The following is a 19650-nucleotide window of genomic DNA, read 5'->3' as shown; positions in this document are numbered from 1 at the left end:
CCAAATTTAAACTATACTACAGAGCAATAGTAACAAAAACAGCATGGTGTTGGCACCACAATAGACTTATAGACCAGTCGTACAGAATAGAGGACACACAGAAGAACCCACATAAATACAGTTATCTTATATTAGACAAAGGCACCAAAAACATATATTGAAGAAACTTCAACAAATGGTGCTGGAAGAACTGAAAAATCCATATGCAACAATATAAAATTAAGCCCCTATCTCTCACCATGCACAAAACTTAACTCAAATTGGATCAAGGACCTAGGTATTAAACCAGACACCCTGCGCCTAATAGAAGAAAAAGTAGGCCTAAGTCTTCATCATGTTGGATTAGGTCCCAACTTCCTTAATAAGACTCCTATAGCACAAGAAATCAAGAATCAAAAAATGGGATGAATTCAAACTGAAAAGCTTCTTCTCAGCAAAAGAAACAATTAGTGAGGTGAATAAAGAACCTACATTCTGGGAGCAAATTTTTACCACATGCACATCAGATAGAGCACTAATCTCTAGAATATATAAAGAACTCAAAAATCTTAACACCAAAAAACAAATAACCCAATTAATAAATGGGCCAAGGACCTATAAGATTATAGGATAGATACCTCAGACACTTCTCAGAAGATGATATACAATCAATCAACAACATGAAAAAATGTTCAACTTCTCCAGCAATTAGAGAAATGCAAATCAAAACCACTCTAAGATTTCATATCACTCCAGTCAGAATGGCAGCTATGAAGAACACAAACAACAAAAAGTGTTGGCGAGAATGTGGGGAAAAAGGCACACTCATACATTCCTGGTTGGACTGCAAGTTGGTGCAACCAACATGTAAAGCAGTATGGAGATTCCTTGGAAAATTGGGAAAGGAACCACCATTTGACCTAGCTATCCATCTCCTTGGTCTATACCCAAAGGACTTAAAAACAGCATTCTACAGTGATGCAGCCACATCAATGTTTATAGAAGCACAATTCACAATATTTAAATTTTGAAACCAACCTAGATGCCCTTCAGTAGATGAATGGATAAAGACACTGTGGTTTATATACACAATGGAATATTAATCAGCATTAAAAGAGAATAAAATCATGGAATTTGCAGGTAAATGGATGGAGTTGGAGAATATTATGCTAAGTGAAGTAAGCCGATTATAAAAACCCAAAGGTTGTATGTTTTCTCTGATATGTAGATGTTTGGGGGTTATTTGTTTATTTGCTTGTTTGTCTGTTTGTTTATTTGTTTTTGGTACCAGGGATTTAACCCAAGGGCACTTAACCACTGAGCCACATATACAGTTCTTTTTGAGGCAGGACCTTGACAAATTGCTTAAGGCCTCACTAAATTGCTAAGTCTGGCATTGAACTTGTGATCTTCCTGCCTCAGCCTCCTAGGTTCCTGGGATTACAGGAAAGATTGTGGAATGAGATGGATATCATTAACCTAAGTACATATATGAAGACACAAATGATGTGACTCTACTTTGTGTATAACCAGAGATATGAAAAAAATAATCATTTAAAAGGCAAAGAACTGATTCAACAAATGGTGCCAAGAAAACTATATACACATATGTCAAATAATGAAATTGACCTCTTGCCTTATGTCATTCATAAAAATTAACTCAAACTAGATCAAAGACCTATAAAACTCTTAAAAGAAAACAGGTCAAACTTTCATAACACTGGATTTGGCAGTGATTTTTCTGAATTTAAAAACGAGGGCTGGGGTTGTGGCTCAGTGGTAGAGTGCTTGCCTGGCATGCACAAGGCACCGGGTTTGATCCTCAGCACCACATAGATGTAAAATGAAGATGCTGTATCCACCTAAAGCTTAAGAATAAATATTTTAAAAATTAAAAAATAAAAATGAAAGTACCGGTAGCAAAAGAAAAAACAGAGAAATTGGACTACATACGAATTTTTAAGTGTTATGCATCAAACGACTTTATCAATACAGTAAAAAAGGCATCCCACAGAATGGAAGAAAAGATTTACAAATCACATATCTTATAAGGGCTTGATATTCAGAATATATAGAGAATTCCTAAATCTTAAAAAAAAAAAAAGTAAATCGACTCCTCCCAAAATAAATCAATTCCTTGATTGAGCATCACTTGTTGAGTTATTATTCATTGATGCATCAGTTTATACAGTTTACTGTGAAAACTATCAAAGAAGCTGTAGTTTGGTTTTATCTTTGTCTTCACCGGCACTGGGATGAAAATAGGAATTCTGGCAATGATGGCTAAAAAAAAATTATGTAACATTCCAGCAGGCACTAAGAAAACAATTTTTTGAACAATTTGCATTATCCTGAACAGAATTATTAAATATAATGATAAGAAAAGGTGAAAGTAAACAAACAGATCTGTTAACCTCCTTTTTTGTTCACATAATAAACAATCCTCAACAGCTGTTTACCCAATTTAAATTAAACCATTTAAATCACGTGAATAAAAAAAATATTTGGATCCATTTTTTCATGAGCGCTCCTCATATATGATATATGGACATATGCACCTACAGACATACAACACAAAACAGAAATGTGCACACATAACATACAACACATAAGACAATAGTAAAGGCCTTGTAGCTTTTCACAGGTGAAATCTCCATTGCAATGTTTAAAAACTCCACAGTCAAAAAATAGAACTGATCAGAAAAACATTAACCTAGGTCTGTATGAGCTCAAAAAATAAAATAGAACTTCATGATGTGGGAAAAAGCAATAATAAAATAGATATTGAAAAAAGCATCCTGGTTACCACCTGGGTTTGACTCTTCTTTGGATATCCCATCCTTTTTCCTATAACTTGCATATGGGTTTGAAGGTATTCCCACAAGCAAGCCCCAAGGTTTTTATTGCATTTGAAATAGACCTTAATGGTGTTCATTATTCATTAGCCTCTAGGTGTGGGAGAACCACTGTTGCAGATGTAAGGATATCAGCTGTTATGGATTGGAGCCAAGTCATCTTCTTTTTGGTCTGTAAAAATCGATTTAGTTAGTCTCTCTGGAATCCAAATTGGCTAATGTTCTCCCTGTGGAAACACACAAACAGACCCCTGACTCCAGACAATCACTGGGTCAGGACCTTTCCATTGTCCTGTTAGAATATCCTTCCATAGTACCTTAGGCTTATGTACATTTTTTGGACACATATGCCTTTCCGTAGCACTAAGCCCTGATGAATCCAAATTTAAAAAGTTTAGAGTTATTTTAACTTCATCTTTGAGGGATATATACCCCTTCCCAATTCCCTCTTTTTGCTTTAATAAGTACATTTTAATAGTTTGATGAGCTCTTTCAACTATGCCTTGTCCCTGTGGATTGTATGGGATTCCTGTTATATGAGTAATGCCAAATGATGAGCAAAATTGTTTAAAAGAGGTAGAAGTATAGCCAGGACCATTATCTGTTTTTAACTGTTTTGGAATGCCCACAGTGGCAAAATTTTGTAAGCAATGAGCTATAATATCTTTAGTTTTTTCTCCAGCATGAAGGGAGCCCATCAAAAATCCAGAAGAAGTATCAACTCTAACATGCAAATATTTTAATTTTCCAAATTCTGGCAAGTGTGTGACATCCATCTGCCAAATATGGTTAGGTATCAGTCCTCTAGGATTGACTCCAAGATTAACTTGTGGTAAAAAGGTCACACAATTTTGACATTGTTTTATTATTTGTCTAGCTTGTTCCTTCGTTATTTTAAAACACTTTTGTAAAGTATTAGCATTGACATGGAACCTTTTATGAAAATTTGTAGCTTCTTCTAGTGTAGAAAAAATATGTATGTCATGTGTAGTATTATCTGCTAAATCATTGCCCAAACTAAGGGCTCCAGGCAATCCTGTATGTGCCCTGATATGTCCTATAAAGAATGGATCTTTTCTGTCCCAGATTAGACTTTGTATAGTGGAAAACAAAGAGAAAACAGTAGAGGAAGGGGAAATCCCACCAGCATCTTCAAGGGATGCTATAGCATTAACTATATACTGACTATCAGAAAATAAATTAAATACAGAATCTTTAAATATCACAAAAGCTTGTAATACTGCATTAAGATCTACCTTTTGAGCTGATTGTTTGGGTACTAAAAATGTAAAAGTTTGATCAGGGGTAACTACTGCTGCTGTACCATTATTTGACCCATCAGTTAATATATTTGGAGCATTCATGATAGGTGTTTTTCTTGTCATTTTTGGAAAAACTATAGGATGAGAAGACCAAAAAGACAGCAAAGGATTAGATTGTAAGTGATTAACAAATGAAACATTAGATTTGCACATGATTATTGCCCAAGTATTTAACTCATTAGCTAACTCATCAATTTGATCCATAGTATATGGAGTAATAATTTTATTGGGAGAAATTCCAAACACTCCCTTTGCTGCTTTTATTCCTTTGAGTATCAATTGTCCTACAGCCCCAGGATACCTAGTAAGAATAGTGTTAGGAGAATAAGATAGATGTATCCACAATAATGAACCTTCTTGCCAAAATACTTCTGTAGGAATATTTTTTGTTGGTAGTACAATAAATAATAAAGGCAAACATATCAATTCTATCCAAATGCATATTTTCCATATATGTTTTTTTTTAATGCCTTTCTTGCTTCAGGCGTTAACATTCGGGGTGAATTTGGATCTGATGGACCTTTTAGGATATCAAATAAAGGTCCCAACTCTCCTGTTGGTATACCTAGATAAGGCCTTATCCAATTTATGTCTCCTAATAACTTTTGAAAGTCGTTAAGTGATTTGAGTTGATCTACTCGTATTTGAATTTTTGGTGGTGGACCATGGTTGAGGATAATAGAACTCCTAAATAATTAATTGGAAAATTTAATTGTACTTTATCTATTGCTATCTCTAGATTATAATTTTTTAATAAGTTTGTAAGTGTGGCATAACATTCTAGCAATGTGTTTTTTTCTTTGTGTGCTAACAATACATCATCCATATAGTGAAATATTTGTAGTTCAGGATTTTGATTTCTAAGTGGCTGGATTGCTTTGTTAACATAAATTTGACACATAGTTGGGCTGTTAGCCATCCCTTGAGGGAGTACTTTCCATTCATACCTCTGATCAGGACCTTCATGATTCAACGTAGGGACAGTAAATGCAAACGTGGACTATCCTCAGGATGAATTGGAATTGAAAAAAAAAAAAACAATCTTTAATATCTATAGCTAAAACATACCAGGTTTTTGGCAAAGCAGACAATTGAGGAATCCCCGATTGAGTAGGTCCCATAATAACCATCTCAATATTAATGGCTCTTAAATCTTGCAATAATCTCCATTTACCAGATTTCTTTTTAATGACAAAAAAATGGGAGTATTATGAGGAGATACAGAAGGTTGTATATGTCCCTCCACTAATTGTTGTTTGACCAGGTCATGGGCTGCTTGTATCTTTTCTTTAGTCAAGGGCCACTGAGGAACCCATGCTGGTTTTTCTGATTTCCAAGTAATTTTTATTGTCTCAGTGACCCCTCCTGAAAACCCAATCCATGTCTATCTATTTCTTGATCTATTTGTATTGGTGCCACTATACTTTGTCCTTTTTCTCCTAATCTTTTTCCTTTCCTAAAACCTTGTCTAGCCATAATAGTGGGCACATTTGGATTGATGTTATTTGTTAATGTCAAACCTAATTGATCTAGGACATCTCGTCCCCATAAATTTATAGGAAGATGATCCAATACATATGGCTGTATAGTTCCTTCACATCCTTCAGGATCCTTCCAATCTAATACCATTGCACTTCTATGGGGATTAGTTGCTACTCCTAGGCCTCGAAGCGTTTGAGTGGCTTGTTGTAATGGCCAATGTTTTGGCCATTCTTGATGAGAGATGATGCTAAGGTCTGCACCTGTATCCAGTAGCCCATTAAATTCATGTCCTTGAATATTTAGTTTTAGCATTGGACGAGAATCTAAATTTAAAGACAGCATAGCCCAATCTACACCTGTGGAGCCTAATCCCCTGGAACCTCTTTCTATAGTACTACTGGAAAATTTATCATGCAGGCTGGGTATTATTAATAACTGTGCTATTCTATCTCCTGGTGAAATTACTGATATACCTCTTGGAGAACTAGCTATAATTTTTATTTCACCTTCATAATCGGGATAAATTACCCCAAGAGTTATCATAAGTCCTTTTAGAGTAGAAGAACTGCGTCCTAACAATAAGCCTACTGTTCCTTGGAGAAGAGGTCCTTTTACTCCTGTGGGAATGATTTGAACTCCCATCTCTGGAGTTAGTACTGCTCTGGCGGAGGCGCAGATGTCCAACCTTGCGCTCCCTCTAGTTTGTCTGATGAGAGATCTGATGGGATAATATGTTCTGGGCACTACCCTGATGGTGTTGCTGGGTTCCTCCAGTGCCCCGTATATTTGTGGTCGTGGGCCCCGGAGCATTGGGCCCCCCCTGTCCGTTTTTTGCAATGGAGCCCGATGCCTTTCTCCACGATATTGTGGGTAAACAACCTGGTCCTTGTCCGTTTTTTGATAACGGAGTACCCTCTATGGTGGTTTGAGAATGGCATTCATTAGCCCAATGTCTCCCTCTATGGCATAGTGGGCAAATACCCGGTATTCTACCCCTTTGATACCTAGTTTGTTAAACCCTCCTCCTATGGGGCAACTCCTTTTAAAATGTCCTGTTTGTTCACAATTGTAGCATGTTTTTGGCCTGGCATCTAAAGCCTGTTGTACTGCAGCTGCCAAGACTTGCCCTTGTTCATTAATGTCTCTACATAATTTAATATATGTGCCACAGTCTGGCTGGGCACAAATCACAAGCCACTGAAGCAGGAACAAACTTTATTTCTGAACTCCACCAGCACACTCCACACATGCCTCCCGGGAATCCTCCCGAACACCACGCGGCTTGTCCAGGAACCAGCAACCGGAAATATCCCTCCTCCAGCACTTCCCCAACCAATGGGAACTCTCCGGGAATCCCCGCAAGAGCTCAACTGGAAGTCAATGGGAACTCCGCGAAAACTCGCTGGCGTCACCTCTCAACCACTACTTCTGGCAAAAATGCCATGTGTCATCCCAACTTAGCTGTGGCCCTCAACATATATGTGTTTAAATCTTCATGTTTCCATGGTCTAATGACCTCCCTGCACCCTTTGTTTCCTTGGTCATAGGCTAGCTGTTTAATTAATGGCATTGCTTGTTCTGTATCCCCAAAAACTCTGGTAGCTGTTTGAATAAGCCTATCTACAAATTCAGCGTAAGGTTCATTAGCTCCTTGTATTACCTTAGATAATTGACCTTGTAAATCTCCATGTCCTTGTAAAGTCTTCCATGCCCTAATCGCCTCTACAGCAATTTGTGAGTGTACGGCAGGATCATATCTAATTGGTTGCTGCTGATCCTCATAAGGTCCTTTTCCTAACAACATATCTAGATTTCTCTGAGGATAACCGGCTGCTGCATATCACCTAGCCGTCTCCATGCAAAATTCCTCATTGGCAACCTTCCATAACAAATATTGCCCTCCATTTAGCACAGCTTTACACATACTAGCCCAATCTGCTGGCGTCATGTCCAAGTTGGTAATGGATTCAACCATGCTTACATTGAAGGGTGCTTGGGGACCATAGGTTGTTACAGCCTCCTTTAACTTCTTCACTGTTTTGAAATCTAATGCATGGTGAATTCGCTGCCCTCCTACCTGCTCAAGTACAGGGCATGCTAATCTTTGAGGTCCTGTCTCAGGATCCCATCTATCAACTATGGGGGTTGGGGGCCCCATAGGTGGAGCTGTTGGTTGGACACTTACTCCCTCTAGTGATAGAAAGGTTTTAGTAGCAGCCTCCTATTGTAACTTTTTCCCTGATAGTCCTTTCTCCTTTAAATTTTCTTCCTCTGTCTGACTAGCTCGAGAGATCTTCTCTTTTGCTTGATCTAACATGATTTCTACCATAGTCTGAACCTCTAACAATTTACTTAACACTCTTTCAGTTTTTTTTTTACTAATTTCTGATCCCATACAAAACCAAAACAGAATGAGACCAAAATGGAACAAAAATGCATTGTATCAATTTTCCTATTTTCTTGAAATGTATATTCATGGTCTATTTCTATCTCTATCTCAGGGGCGAAAAACTTCAAACCTTGAGCCAACCATTTTCCCCAGTTTGCCAGAGAAAGTTCTAGGGACAGGCAGCTTGAAACAAAAACAAAAGAAATCAAAACAAGAACACATTGTTGTTTGAAATGGTCACCCATTCTCTTGCCTTCCCTCAGGGGCAAGCAATTTTACTTACCCCCAAGCTTCAGGCGTTCCCTGCACGGGCCACCAAATGCCGCAATCTGGCTGGGAACAAATCACCGAGCCGCCACAAAGCACTTGTATGTTCAAACAGGAAACTTTATTGCCTGAACTCCAACAACACTCCACGCACACTCCCCAGGAACTCTCCCGAAAGCCACACACGTGGCTTCTCTCCAGCACACACCACACACCAACCGGAACTCCCTCCACCAGGCTGCATACGCACTCACTCTCAGAACCCTGCAAGAACTCAACGGGAACTTCAAAGTAGCGGGTGCCCGAGGAGGACAGCAGGGATCTATATACAATTGAATCAATCCAGCATCATCTTAATGGCTTGCCTCTCAACCATTACTTCTGGCAAAATGCCAGGGGCCATTCCGACTTGGCTGTGGCTCTCAACATATATATGCTACAACATGGATGAACTGTAAAAACATGGTACAAAAGTAAGACAGTTACAAAAAGACAAATACTCTATGATTACATTTATATGAGATAGAGTACAAGAAATTATGGTAGATGCTAGGAGCTGAGGTTGTGACAGGGAAGGAATAGGAAGTCACTGTTTAAATGGTACCAAATTTCAGTTCTGTAAGATAAAAAGGGTGAAGGAATTGGATGATGGTAAATAAATATTTTATAAATGTACTGAATACCACTGAACTACACACTTAAAACAGTTAAGGTGGTAAGTTTTGTACTATGTGTATTTTACCACAGTAAAATAATACATTTTTTAAAAGTCAAAAAACTAAGGCCCAAGTTCATAACATTAGGGAACTACAAATTAGAGAGAAACACACAATCTCACTGACTTGAAGTGCTAAAGTCAGTAGGATTCACTATGAACTTGCCTCTCTAGGCATCAAAGTAACCACAATATTTGGAAAAAGAAAAACACATACCAGAAAGAGAAGACAGTCAGAGAAGAGTATCTCAGACTCTGTACATAAGCTCTGCCCAAATGTCTGCCCAAATGCCACTTCTTGATCCATGTTTACATAGGACAAACTCTAATCAGCCCAGATAAGGTTAAAAGAACTGAACTAAAATTTAAGCTATTACTGTTCAAAATGAAAATCACATTTTTAGTTTGAACTGAACCAAGTTAATGGACTGATAAAACCAATAAAATTAATATAGTAAAAAAAAACAAAATAATAATAAGATTGATATAACGAAAAATGACATGGCAGGTACCTCTCTATTTCTCCATTAAAGCAACAATTAAGCTGACAAAGAATGTTAGAAACAACATTTTCAGAACTCTAGAATCTAAAAAGCTACAAAAACCAAAGGAACACTTAATAAGAAAAGAAGCTATTAAATTTTGATAAGAATGTTGTGGCATTTTAACCCATTTACACTGTCTTCCACTTACCAGCTCAGGCACTGGCCCAGAAGGGGGAATGTGGATCTTATTCTCAAAAAACTCTTTTGACCCTTGGATTCCTGATAAATCTTCTCAGGAGCTTGTCTTTTTCTTTTCTTTTCTTTTCTTTTTCCTTTCTTTTCTTTTCTTTTTCCTTTCTTTTCTTTTCTCTTTTTTTCTTTTTCTCAGATGCTTTTGGAATTTCTCATTGCAGAACTGTGATGGAAATATAAAATTGTGTAGTGACTTAGAAAAACAAATTTGGCAGTTCCTTAGAAAGTTAAAAATAAATTTTTGATGTTACCCAGCAATTTCACTGCTAAATACATATGAAAACACATGTTCCAACAAAATCTTGTACATGAAAATTTCTAGTAGCAGCAACCAGAATAGCCAAAGGTGAACACAATCCAAATGTCCATTTAATGAATGAATAAACAAAATGTGGTATGCCTATATGACACGACATTCTTCAGCCATCAAAAGGAGTAAAGTACTTATACATGCTACAACATACTTGAAATTTGAAAACATCATGCTGAATGAAAGAAGCTAGACAAAAAAAACATATGTAGCATTTTTCTATGTATATGATATATCCAGAGTAGACAAGTTCATGGAACAAGAATGCAGATTAGTACTGACCAGAAGATGAGGGTAGAAGGGAATGGAGAGTGAGTCACTAGTACAAGTTTCCTTTTGAGGTGATGAAAATGTTGTAGCATTATATGGTAATGTTAACACAACATTGTAAATAGACTAAATGCCAATGAATTGTACTTTAAAATGGTTTAAATGATGAATTCTATGTCTTACAATTTTGACCAATTTAGGGCTGGGGATATAGCTCAGTTGGTAGAGTGCTTGCCTCACATGCACAAGGCCCTGGGTTCAATCCCCAGCCCCTCAAAAACCCACAAATATGACCAATTAAGCCAGGCACAGTGGCTCATATCTGTAATTACAGCAGCTCAGGAAGATAGCCACTTCAAAGCCAGCCTCAACAACTTAGCAACCCTAAGTAAAATACAAAAAATGGGCTGGGGATATGGCTCAGTGATTAAGTGTCCCTGGGGAAAAAAAGGCACAGTGGCACACACCATAATCCAAGCAATTTGGGATGTTGAGGTAGGAGCACTGCAAGTTTAAGGACAGCCTCAGCAACTTGGCAAGATCTGTCTCAAAAAATAAAGAGGACTGAGATATAGCTTAGTGGTAAAGTGCCCCTGGATTCAATCCCCAGTACCAAAAAAAAAAAAAAAAAAAACAGCCTTAAATTTCCATGTGGTCTTTTGCCAGAAAAGTAGTTTTGTGGGCCTGTTTTCCCATTTGTAAAACAAGATCAGTCTATGGCAATGCACCTGGGGCTTTCCCTTTGTAGAAGCTCTGGGTGTGGGTAGGTTTAAAGGGGAATTTGGCCTCCACTGGTCTCTGGACACATAGCTCTGCACCAAGCTACCAAGTGAAGTTACATTTTTCTTTGTTTCCTATGCTGTCTATGAAGCTCTGAATTGGAACAACTGGTCTTACAGAGGGGTTTTTAGCAACCCTGGATTCCAGGGTCTACTGGTGGAGCCCGCTGGTTTGTCCCTTTGACATGTGCTCCCGTGGATCCCAGTAATCAGTCAGATTGGGTTATTGGCTCTAATGATTAGCAATTCACAACAAGGTCTTTTTAGGGAAGTTGAAATTGTGTTCCTTGCTTCAGGATCCCTAGGTCACACCTGGTTTAAACTGTGGGAACTCTAAAGATGCTTCTGAGCTGAGACCTCTTCTGAGGTAGTATTTGAACCATTTTCCCCCACACAGTGACTTTCTGGAAAAGCAATTGTAAACAAGAGAGGACTACGCACAGAGGGAGAAATGTCTTTATACAAATGAATGCCTTGACTTGGGACATCAGGGCCAATGAGGAAGGATACCATTCATGATGAGAGCTGTCTATTACACTAAACACAAAGCATACACTGGACTCAGCTCTGTGGTATTGTTTGATCTTCACAGATGAGGACACTGAGGTTCCCAGAGGACCCAGGTCACATGGAGAGTAGTGACAGGGCTAAGTTCTGTAGGTCCAGCCTTTCTAGATCCCTTGAGGCCTGATGTCAGACCTGTTATCACAGGCCCTAGAGAATAAGGTGGCTGTCACAAGCCACCTTTATCAAAGAGTGGGGGTGGTGAATTTAAGACCTTGTCTCATAGAATAGCATTCAAGAAAAAAAAAAGATCTTTAAAAAATTTTACCCAATTGAATCTTTATTTGAAAATTATCTTCTGCATAAATTTGATCTAGAAAACCAGAGAGTGGTTACTTGGGACCCCTAGGGTTCCTAGAACACACTGCTTTAAGGCTACTTAACCAGGAGGTTGATTCTTACTGTGAAAATTTCGGGGAGTACCATGATGCTTAAGGCTCTGGCTTTGGGTTTGAAGGAACAAAGTGGGATTATAGCAGATTTATTTCAGAGTTGGTCAGCTTGTGGAAAAATGGGTATCAGGATTCCAGACCTGCCACAGACATTGGAGCACAGTCTCTGTCCAGTGTATCCCCTGCCTCACTTCACCATCTGGCCAGCAGCCCAGGCCTGCCATTCTTGGGGTAGAAAACTTATTGTCACCATCTAAAAGTTAAATAAGTTTAATCTTTAAAGATGTGGATAATAAGATTAAAATCTGTAGCAATTCTTCCTTTTTTCTTGCCCTTATAAAAGGCATCATCTGGTGTCTTCTGGTATCAACAAAGATAGATTGTTCAAGTTCTGATCCTGCTATAATATCAACAAGAGGTCTGTATACTGACCCTAAAGCAGGGATTAGGGAATGATTCACAGTGGAATCATCAAACTGACCTTCTTCTCATAGATGTCAGGGATCACTCACACTGGGGACTTGATCATGAACACAGTATTCTTACCAAACAGTAACTTATACTGAATGAGCTGCTCCCAAAACCCAGGCCTGCTTATTGATACCCTGTTTCTAAATAAAATACAAAAAAAGGGCTGGTGGTGTGGCTCAGTGGTTAAGTGTCCCTGGGTAATAAAAAGAAAAAGGCACAGTGGCACACACTGTAATCCAAGCAATTTGGGAGGTTGAGGCAGGAGCATTGCAAGTTTGAGGCCAGCCTCAGGAACTTAGCAAGATCTGTCTCAAAAAAATAAAAAGGACTGGGATATAGCTTAATGGTAAATTGCCCCTGGATTCATTCCCCAGTACCAAAAACAAAAACAAAACAAAACAGATGATGGGCTGGCTTTACGTGGTCCATGTGTGGCCCTACAGCAGGGACATGGCATGGTACTTCATGATGTAGGCAAGGCACAAAGCCCAACTAAGCAGCTCATGTCAGCAGCAAAGCGTAGCACTGTATAGCCCTGCTTTATTTCCACACTGTGGATATGTTGAGATGGGGTCAAAGAAGTCATAGAGCTGCACAATGGATATATCAGCCACAGGCACCTGTGTGTACTAGATATCCTCAGAGAAGGTATTTACATCTTCTACCAAGATGTTGATGACTGGGGTGATCTGGTTGCTGGATAGCAAGAGCTGGTTGTTGGCAGCCACACCACTTCTTATGTACAGGTTTCTGATGATCTGTTAAAGGCCACTGATTGAGGGATGCCAGAACTGAAGGCACGCACACAGGGGCACTATCTCCAGGTTGTGTTGTCGGCAGTTGACAACACATGAGGCCTACGTTTTTCTGCAGACTGTGTCCATGGAAAACTCACAAGGATGTTGTGAGCTGGGAATGGTAGCACAGATCTGTAATCCCAGCAACTGGGGAGGCTGAGGCAGGAGGAAGACAAGTTCAAGGCCAGTCAGAAATTTAGATAGATCCTCCACTTCTCACTGGTGGAAAGTGAGGCATAGATGAGAGGACTTGTTTAGGGCCACACAGCAAGGTCTTTCTGGTTCATTATATGTAAGAAAAATCAACAACACTGAAAAGCATTGTTTAAATTCTCGTTATAAAAATGGAATAAAATCCATGAGTTGATAGCTGCGAGTTACCTTCAGGGGTGAGCCAGGTAGGTTTCCCAGAGAATTGGCACAGGAACAGGCTTCTTTTCATCTTGTCTTTTCAAAGATGTTGGAGGCTTGATCCTCAGTGTGGTGACAGGAGGTGGTAGGCCATTAAGAGGTGGAACTTACAGGGTTTTTAGGTCAAATGGGGACATGCTCTTAAAAGGGAATGTGGGACCCAAATTTCTCTTTGATTTCCTGTTTGAAAATGATATTGCTCATTCCCACATAATCACTCCCTCCACCCACTATGGGGCCTTCACCAGTCCCTGTGCCATGTTGTTTGGGCTTTCAGCATCCAAAACTATAAACTAAATAATCCTGCTTTCTTTACAAAATTAGCCTGCCTCAGATATTTTGTTATAGCATCAAATAGCAAACTAATATACCTATATGCTGAAATCTATAAAACATAGTTGAGAAAAATTAAAGAGGACCAAATTAAATAGAAAGATATCCCCTATTCATGGATTGGAAGATGTAATACTGTTATCAATACTCTCCATTTAAATATCTATAGGTCCTATACAATACCTACCAAAATTCCAAGTTTTAACAACATGAATGAAATGAGTCTAAAATTCAAATGGAGTTACAAGAGACACATAATAGTACCCCCCAAAAATTTTTGAAATAAAAGAACAAATTTTGGAGATTAACACTTTTCAGCTTTAAAATATACTATAAAACTGCAGTGATCAAGTTAATGCATAAATATAAAGTAGACATAAAGATCAATGGAATAAGTTGAGAGTCCTGGTAGAAATTCATACATGTATGGTCATATAATTTCCACAAGAGTGCCAAGGCAATTTTATGGTAAAAGAATAGCGTTTTTTAAAATATTGCTGGGACAACTGGATATCCAAGTGCAGAAGAATTCAACTTCTCATATCAGGTACAAAATTGAATGGATTAAAGAAGTAAAAGTATGTTTACCAAAGCAAAAACAGGAGTAATTTTTATGACCTTAGATTAGACAATGTTTTCCTAAATATCACATCCAAAAGCATAAGCAACCAAAGAAAAATAAATAAATAAGTGAACTTCACAAAAAATTAATATTCTGCAAAGAATACCATTAAGAAAATGAAAAGATAACCCACAAAATGTTAAAAAGTTCTTTGCAAATAATATGTCCAACAAGGATCTAATATTCAAAATAAAGAAATAACTCTTACATTATTTTTAAATAACACCTACATTATTTTGAAATAACTCCTACATTATTTTTAAAATTCAATATTTTAAATGGGCAAAGGGTTTGAATAGAAACTTTTAAGGATGGCCAATAAGCACATGAAAAAAATTCTACATTATTAGTAATTAAAGAAATGCAAATCAAAACCATAATGAAATATCACTTCACACTCTGTAAGATGGTTCTAATAAAAGGGGAAAAATACAGCAAATCATAAGGGTTGGTGAGGATGCAGAAAAATTGCAGCCTTAATATATTGATATTGCTGGTGGGAATACAAAATAGTGCAACCAAGGTGGAAAATAACTTGACAGTTACTCAAAATGTTAAACATAGGGTTGTCACATGGCCTAGCAATTCCTCTCCTAGGTATATATCTAAGAGAATTGAAAATAACTTTTAATACAAAAATCATACAGGAATATTCACAGTGGCATTATTATATATATTCATAATAGCTAAAATGTGTAAACTCAAATCTTACCAGCTGATAACAAACAAAATGTTGTATAATCAGTCAACAACATTTTATTGAGCCAAAAAAAAAGGAACGACAAGTTTGTGGGATAGCCCAGTGGAGGAGTGCTTTCCTGGTATGTGGAGGTCCTGAGTTTGGTCCCCAGTACTTTAAAAAAAATGAAGAACTTTGACTTACTATTATAACATGTATAAAACCTGCAAACATCATCATACTTAGGGGGAAAAAGTCAAACAAAAAGGATCACATATGACTCCATTCATTGAAAGGTACAAAATACACAAATATAGAGAAATAGAAAGTATATCAGTGCTTGCCAAAAATGTGGGGAATGAACAATAAAAAGTGACTACTAAGGGGTACTGAATTTCCTTGAGGGATAATAAATATGTTTTGCAATTGGATAGTGATGATAGTTGTACAACTCTGTGAATATACTAAAAATCTAAACTAAATTTTTTTACATCTCAAAATGGTTAATTTTAGGACATGTGAATTATATCTCAATTTTAAAAGTATTTTTAATACCATTTACAAGAGCATAAGAAATTAAGGAAATAATGATGCTTTTTTAATGAGTTTATAAAAGAAAGCCTATAGTCCTATTGATTCAATTAAATTACTGGCACAGAGAAAATCTTCCAATCTAACACCTTTATGTATGACCCAGTTTTAAATAAATATTCTCCTGATGTTGTTATAATTTATTTTTTATATTTTATCACCTTTCCCAATAAAGTGAAGGAGAGGATTTGAGTTGACTTATTGCCTTACTATAAACTGAATTATGATAGATGAATTTTATTTGTAAATAAACATATCTGTGAGTCAAGTGAATCCTTACTAATCTTCAAAGATATCTAGAGTAACTCAAAATTATACACTATAGATAACGTGTTTGCTGTCTGCCTGGCAGCCTGTGCATATTATCAGAGATTACTCCTAAACAAGTCATGATGATATGGCCCCACTTGTCCACTAGTGGAGGTAGAAAGTGCATCTCTTGCTCCTGCCACTTCCAGCATTTCTGGGAGATTGCTAATGCGGTGCCACAGGCATGCTCCACAATAATTTTCTGTGCATCTTCTACTTTGCCTGCTCATCTCATCCTTGTAGCACTGCTTCTTTGAGATGACTCCTTTGAAGATAGCTGTTCAGCTGAGCATAATTTCACCTGAGTCTCTGTTCATATCTCCTCCTCCAACCTTGGAGAGGAAATAATGCTTCCTCTCAATTTCACAGTAGAGTAACACTTTTAAAAAACTTTATGGAAGACCTGAGGATGAGAAAATCTAACATAGAATGTACTTTGTAGTAGAATGACTTTTAGAGATTATAGGGCTAAATGTGTCCTTGAATCTATGCCTGACTCTTGCCAGGGATCTGTGAAGTAAGAGCCACTCCAGTACCCCAGTGGATCTGCATGTGAGCATATGCCTCAGAGTTCATGTTCAATACCCCTTCTGTCCTAGAAAAAGAAGAAAATTCTCTAACTAAAATATACTTTTTTTCAGTAAAAACCCACCTTACTCCATCATACCCTTTCCATAAATTACTGTTTTGCTAGCAATTCAATCAAGAGATGATGAGGTTCTAAACAAAAGTAATAATAGAAAAGATGAAAAAAAAGGTAGAAAATGCAAAACTGTAACCTGGCATGGTGGTGCACATCTGTAATCCCAGTGTCTTGGGAGGCTGAGGCAGGAGAATCACAAGTTTGAGGCCAGCCTCAGCAATTCAGTGAGGTCCTAAGCAAATTAGCAAGATCCTGTCTAAAAAAAATTTTTTTTAAATGAAAAGATTGGGGAGGTGGCTCAGTGGCTAAGTACCCGGCTTCAATCCCCTGTACTAAAAGTTGAAAGAGAGAGAGAGAGAGAGAGAGAGAATGCTAAGCTGTAATTAACAAAAGGTAGTGATCAATTAGAAATTGGAACTGAAAAAAAAAGAAGGTGAAAAAAAGACGAAAAGCTGAGCACAGCTGGGAGTCTGTTTAAAAAAGGGTTTGTATATTTAAAGTTTTGGGTCATAAAGTCAAAATAAGGATGAAGTCTAAGTGCTTTATGTTCTCATGTAAACATGAAGTCCAGAGGTAGAAAGAAACACAGTTTTCATTGAATTACATAGTCATATACATGGTCTTCTGTCAGGGCTGTACAGTAGAACTCTTAGGAAAAGAAGCCAATTAACCTAGATAATCCAGCTCGTGGACTGCAGAATCAAGTGACTTCCAGCACCAGTTTTGTCAGTGCCCAGTGTCGTACATAGTAGGACTTCAGAGAACTTAGCAAGGAAACCAGAGACCAGCAGAGGTGTTCTTGCCAAAGTCTGTGCAAAGACCAGAGGAAATTTGGATTCCATGGGCCTATGGTAGTAGGTAAACTATAGGATTATCAGGAATTGTGGGAGAAGAGAGAAAAAAGAATCTAAACTTCAGGGATTCTTAACCCTGTTTTCACCACAGATATGTCTGTTGAAACCAACCTATGGACCTCTTTTAAAAATGAGGATTTTTAAATAAAGTACATAGGATCAAAAATATATATTATACTTAAATAAAGCTGATAATTTTTTAATTTGTGACATACGTATGCTTTCTTATTAACGCTAAATAAGTTATTTTCAAATACTCTGATTTGAAGTAGTGGAAGTAGTGATGTATATAAATGATACTTTAAGATCTATGGTAACTTTGATATGCTAAAAGATATATGAGATTTCCATTGGTGACAGTTGTAGGCATTGCTAATATTACTGCTTTGTTGTCTAAATTCACAATGGAAGTAAATTATAAATTTTAAATTGAGGTGTATGAAAATAAGAAATTAGTTAGATCATTTATTATAATTGCAAATCATCCTAAGCAACTCTGGTGGCATTGCTGTATTAGATAACAAGATAATGATATAAATTCTAACTGAACTATTAATTTTCAAATGTTGTAAAACCTAGTACATGAAAATAGGACAAGGAAAATATTAAGTGTGTAATTTTAAAAGGTGAATTCATTTCCCTATACAATTTTAGGGTAGGACAGAGAATAAGATACTGAGGCTCTTGGTTCATTGTGACAATTGTGTTGTTGAACCCTTTTTAAGTCAATATATCTTTGAGGACCCAAGAATGGAGAAAGGCCAAATAAACTTTTCCTCCATTAAAAGTGTTCTTGTCAGATCTTTTGGTCTCCGCAGTGAAAAAGCTAATACAGGATGGGAACAATTGAAAGGTTAAAGGGCCAAGGTGCTATAAATTTCTGAAGTTTTGCCTTTGTTCTTCTAATATTCTCCAACAAACTAAGAGCAATTCTTTTCTCACTTTTCATTATATTCTTCATTACATTATATTGTTCATTGTTCACTTTAAATACCATATTTTATCCATCGTGAGGAGAGTGTCTCAATGTCTCTCTCTCTCTCTACTTCCTGGTGCCATGTCCTGAGCTACTTTTCTCCATGTTGCAAAAAAAAGCAAGCAGCATCTCAGCAAGGTGGGTGAACAATGGGGAAAAAACATATCACTCACATGGACTGCATTAGCAAGCAGAGGTTTCTATCCTCATATCAGATAAAGTGGACTTTAGGCCAAAGTTAGTCAGAAGGGACAAAGAAGGCCATTTCATACTACTTAAGGAAATTATATGTCAATAAGACAAAGCAATCATAAATATTTATGCCCCAAACAATGGAGCATCTACATATATCAAACAAACCCTGCTCAATTTCAAGAATCAAATAGATCACAACACAATAATACTGAGTAATTTTAACCTGCCTCTGTCACCACTGTTTGGATCCTCCAAACAAAAACTAAATAAAGAAACTATAGAAGTAAAAAATACAATTGATAATTTAGACTTAACAGATATATATATAGAATATTTCATCCATCATTGACTGAATATACTTTCTTCTCAACTGCACACAGATCCTGCTCTAATTTAGACCATGTTATGCAAGCTATCACATATGTTGACATACAATTGTAATATTTACCTTAATATATTTTAGCACCTGTAGGGTTATTTTGATAGCTCCTTTCCATTGATATGAATTTTTGTGTTCTTGGCTTTTTCTTGATTGGACTTTTTTTTTATCAAATTTTAGCTGTATTATCTTCTCTATTTCATATATTTCTGTTCCTGCTCTTATATTTTCCTTCTTCCTACATAATATGAAAATAATTTGATTATTTTTCTAGCTTCTTTCTGATACAAGTACTTTAAATTATAAATGTTCATCTGAGTACCATTTTA

At 37.1% G+C, this 19650-nt stretch overlaps 1 long non-coding RNA gene across 1 annotated transcript in view; it reads right to left on the bottom strand.

Moving 5' to 3' along the window:
- LOC308653485 overlaps nt 1-12198 on the bottom strand; it is a 208092-nt gene extending 195894 nt beyond the window's left edge. Inside the window, exons 1-2 of the long non-coding RNA XR_014023052.1 lie at nt 12072-12198; nt 9703-9909 (exon numbers count right to left, since the gene is read on the bottom strand). This is a non-coding gene — a long non-coding RNA (uncharacterized lncRNA). The remainder of the gene's footprint in view (nt 1-9702; nt 9910-12071) is intronic.
- Between the last annotated feature and the right edge of the window lie 7452 nt (nt 12199-19650).

Source organism: Spermophilus citellus (genome assembly GCF_964194105.1).
Source record: "Spermophilus citellus genome assembly, chromosome: 7".
NCBI lineage: Eukaryota > Metazoa > Chordata > Mammalia > Rodentia > Sciuridae > Spermophilus > Spermophilus citellus.
This window is presented reverse-complemented; position numbering and strand designations above follow the sequence as displayed.